This window comes from Mauremys mutica, chromosome 11 (assembly GCF_020497125.1).
Source record: "Mauremys mutica isolate MM-2020 ecotype Southern chromosome 11, ASM2049712v1, whole genome shotgun sequence".
NCBI classification, from domain to species: Eukaryota; Metazoa; Chordata; order Testudines; family Geoemydidae; genus Mauremys; species Mauremys mutica.
Genome location: NC_059082.1, coordinates 42,307,394 through 42,320,508, shown reverse-complemented (window position 1 = coordinate 42,320,508; position 13,115 = coordinate 42,307,394). Strand labels below are relative to the sequence as shown.

Genomic DNA, 13,115 nt, shown 5'->3' with positions numbered 1-13,115 from the left:
CGCAGATGGCTAGAGCGGAGCGCGGCTGGAGAGCGGGACCTGGGCTAGTAGGGGGAGTGTTCTCTCGAGGCTCTGGGGGAGGGGCGGATCCAGTGGCCTCAGGGGAGTGGCGAGGGCGTGTCTGAGTAGCGTGGCCGTGCGGGTCCGCGCATCTGCTGGGCACGCGCGCCGGTGTGTGTCGCGCGCAGGCTAGTTGGGCAGCGCGAGACGCGCAGTATCTGTGCGAGCCAGGGCGGGCGGGAGCTGGTGCCGGAGGAGCCCGGAGAGCGACCTCCCTGCCAGTGCTTCCGAGCGAGCGGCTGGGGCAGCGGGGAGTGAGCTGAGGGATGCGCCGCGTCCCCAACACCCAGGTGAGAGAGCGGCCACTGCTGAGGGAACCTAAGAGACCGGCCCCCCATCCCGCGCGGGGCGCGCCCCGCCACTGCCCCCCCGCCGGGGCCCGCCCAGCTTTCTCTTCCCTACGTCCCGGGAGGGGGCGGAGAGCCCCGCCCCCCCACGTCCCTGCATCGCCCGCGTGGGGGGGACACAGCCCCGTCCTTGCATCCCCCCGGGTATGGGGGACACAGCCCCGCCACGGCCCCCCCGTCCCTGCATCCCCCCGGGTGTGTGTATGGGACACAGCCCCGCCACGGCCCCCCCGTCCCTGCATCCCCCCGGGTGTGTGGAGAGGAGGACGGCCCCGTCCCTAGAGCCCGCCGGGTGGGGGAGGACAGCTCCGCTACCACCCTCCCGTCCCCCCAGGTGTGTGCACGTTTGGGGGGGATAAACCCTGACACTGATGTTCCTTCCGTCCCGTCCCTGCATCCCCCCAATGGGAGCAGGGAACCTGACCTGCCACTGCGCCCCCTGTCTTTCTCCCTTAGGCGGGTTTTTCAGCTTCTGTGTTCTTCTTCTCTTCAATCCTTTTTTATAATATCGACCATTGCCACCCCAATAAGTGTAGTGTCTTTAGTTGTACCCTTGATGCTGCTGGGTCTCTTGCACGCATGCCTTGTGACTCCCCCGGCAGAGAAGACAAGTCTTTATTGGGGTGGGGTGAATAAGACGATGCATTTCAGATTTGTGGGGTTATGCCCGGTATGTTTTCTTTGCTCCCTTCTCCCCCACCCCGTGGTCCCGTGCTGGTGCCATTGCAGCTTTTATTAGGAGAGGGGTATGCTGGGGCCCAGGGCCTCTGATGGGGAAGGGAGTGTAAGATGTGTGGAAATAGTGAACTGTGTGCAGAGGCCACGATTTTTGAACTTGGGTGTCTAAAGTTAAACACCTACATCAATATTTATCTAAATAAATACCTTAGAAATAGGTACCTAAATACATGTGCTGATTTTCAGAGGTGCTGAGTACCCACATCTTCTGCTAACTGCAAAGCTTTTCCATTGAAGACAATGAGATTTGCGGGTGCTCCGCATCGGTAAAAGCCGTTTATATAGGTGCAAAGTTGTGTGTTGTCTTGGGTATCTGTAGGCATTGTTTTGTGAGCACTAAATGGCAGTGCTATATTCCAGCTGTGCAATGAAACAGGTTTTGCTTTACATTAAGAAAAACTTCATGCATCTTTTCATTTGGTTATTGTTACAAAAGGTAATATGGCCTTGTAAAGCAAAACACTTAGTGTTGTGGCCCTATCTGTGCTATAAAATCCACCATATTAGGTACCTGGTTACAACATTTTGATTTTCCAACATGGTTAATACAGGGTTTGGGCTTGCAAGCTAACTAAGACTGACTGTGTTCCCGAATTGTGCTACACCTTTGGACAAATCATACCTCTGTAAGAGGATGATAATGCTGCTGCTCAGTTGCTGAATCTGTGATGGAAAGAGTAAAATTAAAGAGCAAAGGGGAGAAGCTATTTTCAATTGGCAACCTATAGAAGAGGTCTCATTGTTTTTCCATATGTCTTTTATTAGAGTTGGATAGATTCCTTGTTACATTAAGGATTTTCTCAAAACATTTGGTTTCTTTTACTGTCGTTTTACACTGGATAGGAAATAAGGTAAGTTTCTTTTTGGCATGTCAGAATAGTGGCAGGATTTGTTGCAATACCTAAACACTTATGATTCATGGTCAGTGTTTTGGTGATATATTTGTTTGTGCTGATGCTTCATTCTCTCTGTTGCTCAAAGGGGAAAGTGGAGAACACTGCAGTGTTCTCCAATCATCTATTAGCAAGTTAGCAACATTAGTGTCGTCAGTACAAGGCTGGGAAATCACTCCAGGCAATAGATGCTTCAAATGATATTCCAAATGGTTGTTAAAGGATGCAGTATCCTGATTAATTTTTTAGAGGAATACTTTAAACTATGGCAAAGTGTGCATAATATACAGTGGACAATATGAGCTTTCGTGAGCTAAAGCTCACAAGTACTCCTGTTTGTTTTTTTTGCGGATACAGACTAACACAGCTGCTACTCTGAAAAGTGGACAATATGTTACCTCCTTAAATTTATAATCATTTTATTTTGAGTCTTCATTGAGTGTTGTAGTTTTTGTGAAGCAAGCTTAAGTGATGAGTTTGTTTTAAGGTAAAATGATGATGCAGATTGAAAAAATAATATTTTTGCCTTGAATGCTTTATCAAAATATTAGTCTTTTCAACCATAGTTAAAGGTGGGCGGAGGATTCACTGTTTGTCTTTTTTTTTTTTCTGACTTAACATTAGTGTTTACATAATGTATTTTCATTAGGGCATGGCTATTATAGAGGTGTTCTGTGATTTAAATGTTTTTTAAAACAGTAAATGGAGGTGTAAATTGTAGATTTGTGAATAGAATGTGTTCTCAATGAAAAAACAGAAGACTTTTCGACACTAGTGTTGGTTTTTGGGGGGGGGGGTGTGTGTGGAGTAAGGAGAATTTCCCATCATTGGTAACACTAATAGGAAAGCTAGCATAGACAAGGAATCAGGTGAATGCTGGTAATATAAATACTGTGTCATTAGATCTGTTTTGGATAGGTTTCGATAAGATATTAAACACTGTTGCCTGTGGGGAGTCTTGTCCTAGGGTTTCCAGTGTTGATGCCACTAGTGGATCTGTATAAGGAGCAATGGGGGAAATTTTTGCAAAACATCTAGTGTAGACATAGCTCTGGTGTCATACTTCAATAATATATATTGTGATGGCCTTTGCTATTATTCAGTTAACTTATTTAGCAATTGCAATAAAAATAGACTGTAATGCTAATAAATAAGAGCTGCATTTAAACCTCTTTTAGCCTCTAATTTCGATGATATATCCTGATTTTTCAATAAATGCAATATTCTTAATGTACAGTACTTAACTCCTAGCATGAAAGGTGCCTTAATACTTCACCAAGGTTTTGAGTACTGTTCTTCTAGGGTTAAAAAAAAAACAACTATTCTTTTCATTATTCTAGAATTTTTCTTATGTGTAGAAAAATGTCTACTTTGCTTTAGGAAAAAAGAGGCTCCAAACAGGATTTGCTGTAGTGTCAGTCTAACTTAAGTGATATAGAGGAGTTTTTACAGTATCTAGCTGTCCTTGTCCTTTTAGTGTTGGAACAGTCTTGCTTATGAATATTTTGGCAGTACTAATTTCATATAGTTACATGTTGAGACTAGTAATTTAGAATATGACCAAAAGTAATCATGGCTTTCAGATAGTTTGCTGTAGTGTATGTTGTTGTGACTGTCAGACTAGCGGGCTGTGTCTGCTCTATACTGGTACTACACAATAGAGCAGGGGTGGCCAAACTTACTGACCCTCTGAGCCACATACAGTAATCTTCAGAAGTTTGAGAGCTGCAGGACACGTACAACCTGCCCCATGGGGCAGCATCTACCAGGGTGCAGGGCTAAAGCCCGGAGACTCCCCTCCCTGCAGGGCAGAAGTCCCTATCTCCATCATCCTGCAAGAGGGAAGAAGTTCCGAGTTCCCCCACCCAAAGTCTGGTAGGTGGAGAATAGGAGAGAAGCAAGCTACACTTTAACTGTAAAAGAACCGCATGCGGCTCACAAGTAACGGTTTGGCCACACCTAGAGGATAGGAGCAAGCGTAGTGAAGAATGTTTATATAAAGATAAGTATTGGAGAAAGTGAATTAAAGCTCAGTTAAAACAGAGCACTAAATTTTCTTCTTATAACTTGTGAAGTTGATTACTGAAAGTCACTGTCTACAGTTAAGTTCAGTGATATAATTAGGAGATTGTAAAACTATTTTTCAAAATATAGTTTAAACCTTTGCTTCAGTTTTCATAGTGAAGTGCTAAGAATTGGATTGTGAATCTTTTCTTCCCCTCAACTCCAGCAAATTTTATATAGCAAAGGGGTTTTGCACATCCTCAAGATGATGACTGGAGTAGACTAAGGCACCAATCCTGCAAACACTTAAACAGATTACTGTACTTGCCTGTAATTAAACAGGTGCTTATATCAGTGAGGCTGCACCATCACCCTGTACTCAAGTATAGAGCATCCCTCCTTTAGTGTTCGAGTATAGAATTAGATAACTAATATTTCCTTTAGAGATCACAAATGTATGTATTCATTAATCTTGCTTACCATGGCTTTTTTTTTCTCTAATTACTTGAGAATAAAACTTGCTCTTGTTCCTAGGGACTATTGCTGTGTTAGGGTACATAGATCCTACTCTGGACTGCCCTTCCACGGTTCCTATTGTAGCAGGCATGCAGAGCAGCCTCTTCCCAGGTTTCTCCCAGTATTCCCTTCTCCAGCCTAAACAAACCCAATTTTTAAAAACTTTCCTCGGAGGTCATGTTTTAATCATTTTTGTTGCTCTCCTCTGGACTTTCTCCAGTTTGTCCACATCTTTCTTGAAGTTTGGTGCCTGGTATTGGACACAGTGCTCCAACTGAGACTTTACCAGTGCTGAGTATAGTGGAAGAATTACCTCTGTGTCTTGCTCATAAAACTCTTGCTAATACATCCCAGAATGATGTTCACTTTTTTTTTTTGCAACAGTGTTATATTATTGACCCATATTTAGTGTGCGATCCACTATACCCCTCAGATCCTTTTTTGCACACTCCTTCCAAGCAGTCATTTCCCATTTTGTATTTGTGCAGTTGATTATTCCTTTCTAAGTATAGTACTTTGCATTTGTACTTACTGAATTTCATACTATTTATTTCGAACCATTTCTCATTTGTCAAGATCAGGATTAGAATTCAAAATGTTCTCCAAAGTGCAAAGTTGCAACCCCTCCCAGCTTGATATCATCCGCAAACTTTATAAGTGTACCCTCTATGCCATTGTTCAAATCATTTATGAAGATATTGAATAGAACTGGACCCAGGACAGATCCTTGTGGGACCCCACTAGTTATGCCCTTTGAACTTGATTGTGAACCATTAATAACTGCTCCGAGAGTACGGTTTTCCAGCCAGTTGTGTATCCACCTTATAGTAGGTTTGTCTAGGCTATGTTTCTCAAGTTCGTTTATGAAAAGGTCATGTGAGACAGTATCAAAAGCTTTACTAAAGTCAAGATGTATGACATCTACTGCATCCTCCCCATTCACAAGGCTTGTTACCCTGTCAGAGAAGGATATTAGTTAGTATCTTAATTCTTGAGTTTAAATATACTCTGTATGTACTCGTGTTCCATAAATATTTATTTAGTTGCTTATTTTCAGTAAGGGCAGGTGAATAATTTATGAACTTTGGGACCCAGCTAATGAGCCTATATCTCTCTAGTTTTTTGCAGTGTTATACTGATAGCAGTCACAATGGAAGTGCAGTAAAAGCTATTTATCTGGCATATTGAGGGAATGATAAACTTCCGGTTAACTAAGAAGGAGGGAGTTTGAGTGCGGGGCTGGGAGTTAGGGTGTAGGAGGGGGAGGGGGTGGGGGCTGTGGGCTCTGGGAGGGAGTTTGGGTTTGGGAGATGGGTTAGGGCATGGGAGGGGTTTTGGGGTGCTTGATCTGGGGGGCACACGCAAGCGGTGACCTGTCCCTGCTGCTCCTAGCCGGAGGCATGGTTAGGTGGCTCTGCGTGCTGCCCCCACCCCGAGTGCTGGCTCTGCAGCTTCCATTGATTGCAACCCTGAAACTTCTCCCGCGCTCCAACCCCTTCCTCACACCCAAACTCCCTCACAGAGCCCATGCCTGCCCTCCTTTCTGCACCCCAGTCCCAGTCCCACACCCTCTCCTGCACTCTGAACCCCTCATGGTCGTTCCTCTACGTAGGAGCAACAGGGACATGTCGCTGCTTCCAAGGAGTCACGCGGAGCCAGGTAGAGAGCCTGCCGGCCCCGCGCCAACCGAATTATAATCCAGACTTTCTATGAAAATTAGAAATTCCGGTTTATAGAGTTTACTGGATGATACAGGGCCGGATAACACAGCTTTTACTCTATAAGACTAATTTAATGCCATTTAATCAAGATGATCCACTTGTGAGGCCCGGATCCCATCAATCAAAAGTAGCAACTTTGAAACAGCTTTCAAGTAAACTGAATCAAAACTCAATTTCAGCATGGGTCATTTAATTCTGCTATTAAAATAGATGAGCAAAAATTAATGTAATGTATAGTTAATTATATTACACATATTGTATATAGTTAATACTAGTACAGTATATTTTAGTTGCTTTTCCCTTTGGAACAGTATTGAAATTATGGCTTATAAAGTTTGATTTTTTTCAGTCCTTCATTTACACCAAAAAACCATCTCTTTGTAATTTGAAGGGGTCAGCAGGAAACTAATACAAACAATAGACCTGTTTCTGGTATGATCTGAATGTGATATCTATATGTATGAGCTAAAACTTCAGTAAGTAGGGATGTTAGAAAACTTTTCGCTAAACTTTCCAGATTGGATTGACAAATGTAATTGTTTAGTGTTGTATGACTAAATTCTTTTTTAGTTGAGGATAATTAAAATAATTTTAGTCAATATAATTCATAATTACACACAAACTAATAAAAGAATGTCAAGGTTGCAAGGTCAAGCACTCAAAAGTTAGGAAATGGGAGAATTAAGGTAGTCTGTGCAATCTTAATTCAACTCCCTTGGGGATGTATGCATTATGATGTCATGTAATTAAAGACTGTCACAATTGTTTTTTTTTTTACACAGGACAACTTTCCTTCCCCAAATTGGATCTTGTTCCCTCTGCATTCAAGTTAGGGATGATTCTTCCTCCATGCTATCGGGGTGCCCGCAGGGATAGCATTGAGAGCATAGGGGAGACAGTCTCCTTGTCTGGCACCACAGCAGCTCCTGGCAGCTATGAGGAGCAATTGCAGAGAAAATCCTATTGAATCCTTACATCCCTGGGCTAGAATATGCCCAGTACAGAACAATCTTCAGAGACTTTAGCTGCCAAACTCTAACAATTCTCTCTTGGGCATATGTGAACTGAGACTTTTCGCTTGGCCAAACTTGGGTGGTTTGTTGTTCCCATTTAAAAAAAAACAAAAAAACAAAAACGTCCTGATGGAAAGGCCATCCCTTGTGAAACTTCAAGTCTCTGCTGCAAAATATGGAGGCACAAGAGCTTTTTAATGAAACAGTCTTAAGAACTTGTTTTTAACATGGGCAAAGGAAAATATTTTGCCTGATTTCGTTCTCAAAAAGAGCTGAAACACTTTTGCTGAAATTTTCAAAACAAACAAAAAAATCAGCCATAGGCAGACACTCTGGCATGGAAAATTTCAGCTCAAATGGTTAGAATTTGGCAATGTAAGACCCAATTTTTAGTTGCTTCTAATTGAAAGTGTTGGGCAATCTTAACTGTCAGCCTCTCTACCCAAGCTGCCTATTATTCTCTTTCTAAATGAGCTGGAATTATAATTAAAATTAAATATGAAATATTTTAAAGCCTAAATAAATTAAGGCTTTTTCAGTGCTTTGGGAGAAACAACTATCTGATAAAACTATTGGAGAGAAATTTAACTCTTACATGTGATTATGGTGTATCTAAGTATTGAAACATTTATTTGGTATATGGTTTGTGTGACTTGCATGTTTCTTTCCAAAAGTTAATCTTCCAAAATGGTGAATATTTCAGCCTCTGAAAGCCAGATATTTATTTTGCTTAAAAATAAAAAGCCTTGTATTTCACTTGCTAAGGCCTCATTCCTGCAAACATGTATTTGCATAGCATTGTGCACGTGACCACTTCCTCTGAAGTGAATGGGACTACTCCTGCGGCTAAAATAAATGTGTATACATATTTGAATTAGGTCTTAAAATTTCAGTTTTGTGATTTCCCCTGGTATTCCTCTAGGGAAAAACAAAATGATAAGTTCTGCTTTCAAGCAGATGATTAATGTACTCTGAGATAAAACTTGTTAATTGTGTGATCTTCCTGTTACATAATGGTATAAAAATACATAGCTGTAATTTTCAGGTTAGGTGACTCTGGGGTTATCACAGCTCATTGCACTAGTGTCAGGTGAGTGAGTTTCTTATTGGACTATTAGAGTAATACTTCTAAGCATACATATATAGAATATCAGAAACAATGGTGGAATTGTTTCCAGATTGACCATAAAAATTACCTCAGTCTTTTGTCGTCTTTATGCTAAATTTTTCCACAGAGTTCATATATGTGGTATCTTATAAGAACATGTGTTCAGGATTTAGATTCCATAAATAAAATAAACATGCACAGCTCATGCCAGATGATGAAGAGGGGGGGAAAAGGGAAATTGAATAGTCTTTTGTAAAGGTTCTCTGCATACACATCTCTGTATATCTTAATATTGTCAAGTAATATAGTAATAAGAGAGTTGACTATCTTGGTGTACTTATAAATTAAGCATTGTATTAATATTTCAAGTTTATATTTTAGGAACCTTTGATATAGGTCAAATTAAAATAAACTCATACTTTAGATGTGGGGCTTTGTGGAAAATGACAAATTATTAGATCTTATATGAATATTGAATTGCGACTGAGATTATTAGGAAGAGATGTAACACTGCTGGCTTAATAAGTGTAAAAACTTTTTAAGAGTTATGTTTCTGTATGTATTTTAAATGCAAATTATTCTGTTAGAATTTTTTGTAGTGGGGTGGGATTGTCTGACAGGTAGCCATAAAGCAGTTGTATAAGTAAAATGAGAACTGGCTGTCCTTTCCACAGATACCTTTTAATTAAAAAAAAAAGAAAAGAAAAAGAAAAAATAGCGTATCCTTTATTATTATCCAGTTACAAAATCCCACCTCTGTTTTTTTACCTTAGATTTTTACATTTTATTTTCAGGGAAGATAGCTTTATTAAGACATCATTACTAGATGCAAACACCCAGTAAAATGCTTATTTGCCTTTCAAGCAGGTTATCAGAATTCCTTTAGTCTCAGCAGGGAGGCATTTCACCCCTTTAATCCTTTCCATCGTGATTTTACCTTACAGGTACCCTCATTCTGGCTGAAGATACCTGATATGTCAATGCGGCTCCTCTGCCAGCCAGAGGTGTTGCTATGAGCATTATGAGGCTCTCTTTCCCCTACAGGGTCTGAGAGTTGCCTTTGTGCCAACCTCATCTCCTGCAGGCTTGAGGAGCAAGAGACAGAGACCGGAAACAGAATCCAGATTTCCCACATTTCTGGTAGTGCAGAACATTATAATTAATCATCAGGTCAGGCCCTTTTAATTAAGTGCATTTAACTTCAAAGGAATCTGAGGATGTATAATGTCTGTCACTAGCAGCACACAGAACCTATTTTGGTAGTCCTTGTGACTCAGACACTATTAATATATTTTACTATAGGGGAAGCTGTTAGTGACCCCTATCTTTAGGTTGTCTGACACTTTCCATTATGAAAGATTCTTGTGAGATTCTTTTTGAGAATCTGTAACACCTCCATTGTTTGCAACAGGTCTTTGAGATTCAGCAGGGAGAAGACCTTAGGGTCAGCAAAATGCCTTTTCTTTGTCCCATGAAATTCTATTGAGATTTAACTGAATTATGAACTGTTGCAAATCACAGCAGGGCAACTGTGATTTTTATTTGTCAAGAGAACTGTACACTTGTATTCTAAAGAGCTGGGCTCATGCTGCTGCCTCAACAGCAGCAGTGCATATTGCCCTGGGAATGCTTCGGAGGGTGTGCTGGAGCAGGCTACTCTTGCTCCAACATGGCAGGACTGGACCACCTTCTTCCCCTTGATCTGATGCATGGGCCAAATCTCTGGGGACACCACCCCACCTCCTGCATGGTAGTGTGTGAAGAGGGGGGTGGTACTCTTGACCACCTCCTGCACCTAGCACAAGGCACCAGCAGTTTATCTTTCCCCTTCTCTGGGATAACAGCTTTCTTCAGCCAGCTAATGTAATTAGTCCTTTAACCCAAGTCGTAAAAGTCTCTTCTGCGGTGCTGAAGAATCAGGATTCAGATCCTGATGGTGCATGATGTGATCAGTGATCATGTAGTCCATCATTCCCTGTGAATTGGGGAAGCGATGCTTTATGTTCTCAGGTGTGTACCGATAAGAATGCAAATTAATAAATTATATATAGATTACAATATAGTTATTTGATGTTGATTGTCATAAAAATTAAGCAAATGGTTCAGATGTTCTCTATAAAACTTATCAGTAAAATAAGGTTCTTGAAACTCAAGGTTTGGAATTGGGGTGGGTGGGAAAGGGAAGGGAGGTGTGTGTGAGAGAGAAATAAAAAAGTCTTCCAAAGATTGTATTCAATTTTATTTCTAACTCCTGATATATAGGGAATAGTTTTAAAAAAGGTAGAGATTCTTTCTGCTTACTCGTTTCCTTTGTGTTGTGTTCTTTCTCCTTCACTGTCTAGCAATGGCTAAAAACCACAGTTTTTCAATGCACTTGGATTTTACCAGTTAATATAGGCTGAGTAACAACCCCCATCTTTCAAACTGGGATATAGCAACCACAACTACAGGATTTTTAGGCATGGTCCAGCTCAGGCCACCTCTCCTGTTTGCCCCTTTTTCCATCTCTCCCCAATTTTACTTTCTGCCTTTGTAAACTGAAGGATGATGTTGCATACAGTTGCACTAACTGTATGCTTTGTTACATTCATTCTTTGAAGCTAGATACTTTGAGTGTTAAGACTTCTATAATATTTTAATCTACGTTTTCATTTATTTTCTTCTGTTCTGGAAATGGACCCCAAACCTTATAAAAGGAGGGTAATGACTGTAAATGCCCTTCTTAAAGGCATAGTGTTGCGTATGTCTCAGCTTTTTCTGCCCGACATCCTCAAAACCCCGTACTCATGTGAGCAGGTAGTGACTTCCAGCAGTCCTTTGAAGTCTGAGAGTGGCTTCCTCTCTCTGCAGCTACCTGCCAAGGTCCATACTGATGGATATTTAGAGTATTTTATTTTAGTTTGATTTGTATAAAAACTTCCTTCCATTACTCTGGATGCTTTCAAATAGTTAAAATACACTACAAAATATATAATCACATAATTATATATATAGCTCTCCACAATAATAATCATAACTTAATTGTGACTTATCTTCCATCCCACTTGCTTCATCACTACCTCTATCAAAATATGGAAAAAAGATGGTATTCACATTGTGTCTTGAAGGCTCACAATTCTAGGCTCTGGGCCATAGAGAGGTAGGGATTGATCTCAAAAGTCATAGGTGTGCCACAGAAATGGTCCCTTTGGTTTAAAAAAGAGAAGCTCAAGCACCTCTGAGGATCACAAATGCAGAAGCAAAGATGTTATTTTGAAGATAACCAGGTCCCTTATTATTATTCATTGTTGTGTTGTATTAGTACTCAGAAACCCTAATCAGGATTGAGGCCCCTATTATGCTGGATGTTGTACAAACATATTAAAAGACCCGAAGAATAAAGATGTGATGTAACAAGTGAGTATAATAGAGAGCAAAGAGGAGAGTGGACGAGGAGAGCAGTGATAGGAACATTCGGTTACATATACTAGCCAGGTGGTAATGAGCAGGTTTCAAATGAGATTTTTTTTTTAAATAGAGAAATTGAAGATACTGATGTCAGTAATCCCTGCTGGCCACCTGCCTCGTCATTATTTGTTGGCAACATAGTTCATGTCTTTTGATACAAGTTCGATTCAGGTAGAGGGTTGAAGGATAGTTTTAGTAGCTTTATGAATTACTTGAGGTAGTGCATTCCACAAAGTGTGGCAGGAAAAATTGTGAGAGTATTTGTGGGAGAAGTAGGTGGGTAGATAGTGCAGGTTGGCCATGTTAGTTGGATAGTCAGGGTGACGGGTCATGTATGGCTTTTATAAATTTAAAATCCACATCTTAAATTCTGTTTGGAAACTAACAGGTTGTCAGGGCAGATAGTGGAGCTACTAGTGTAATATGGTCTTGATCAATGCAGTTGTCGTCTTTAGTTTCAGCTTCCAAGTGGTCTCACGTTCCAGGCCCACGGCAAACATGTTAGTCAAACTCAAGATTAGATGATTATGTTTTGATCACTCTGCCAACATGAGTATCCAGGAACTGTCTAGTATCTACAATCCATGTTTCAAACAGTGACTGCACTTCCTTAATCAGGGTTTCTGACCTAATTTTACTGTTTTTTTTGGGGTTTTTTTTGTTTTCTTTTTCTTCCAGCCTGTCAACGTTACCTTAGTCTTGTCTTGATTTGAGATTGTCTCACCAAGCTCTGGTCTCATACAGACGTTGGTTCAGGGGATCAGACATAAGAGACATAGAGCAAGGTATTGACATATTGAAGTCTTTGCTCATGTTTCTTCACTAGCCCTCCCAATGGATTTATATACACACTGAAAGGGCCCCTTCTAATTCCTTCTCTCAGAATAAGAATTATGGGAAAGAGTCCTACTTATAGTTTCATCTCTTATTCCACTAATCTGGTAAAAGGGAGAATTCAGTGTCTACTAGAAGTCTGGATTTTGAAAAAAATGATCATTGACTTCTCTGAATTCCTAAAGGAAGCTGTATTTCACAAATTGTTCCTTTCCCCTCCCAAAACCATAATTTTTTCAGTACCAGTCTTTAGAGAGAGAATTTTTCCTACAAGTAGTGCAACTGCTCTTTTAGATGTGATCCATTATCAAAGTGCTAAAGGAACAGGAATTCTCAGTAGTGGACTCTAGGTGAAATGTGAAAAATCAGGACGAGGTGGGGGGTAATATTAGCCTATGTAAGAAAAAGACCCACATATCAGGACTGTCCCTATA

At 40.8% G+C, this 13,115-nt stretch overlaps 1 protein-coding gene across 1 annotated transcript in view; it reads left to right on the top strand.

Annotated features, from left to right (window-relative positions):
• The first annotated feature begins 162 nt into the window (after positions 1-162).
• MYO9A (myosin IXA) overlaps positions 163-13,115 on the top strand; it is a 480,816-nt gene continuing 467,863 nt past the window's right edge. Inside the window, exon 1 of the mRNA XM_044979720.1 lies at positions 163-350. The gene's annotated coding sequence lies outside the window, so the exon portion shown is untranslated. The remainder of the gene's footprint in view (positions 351-13,115) is intronic.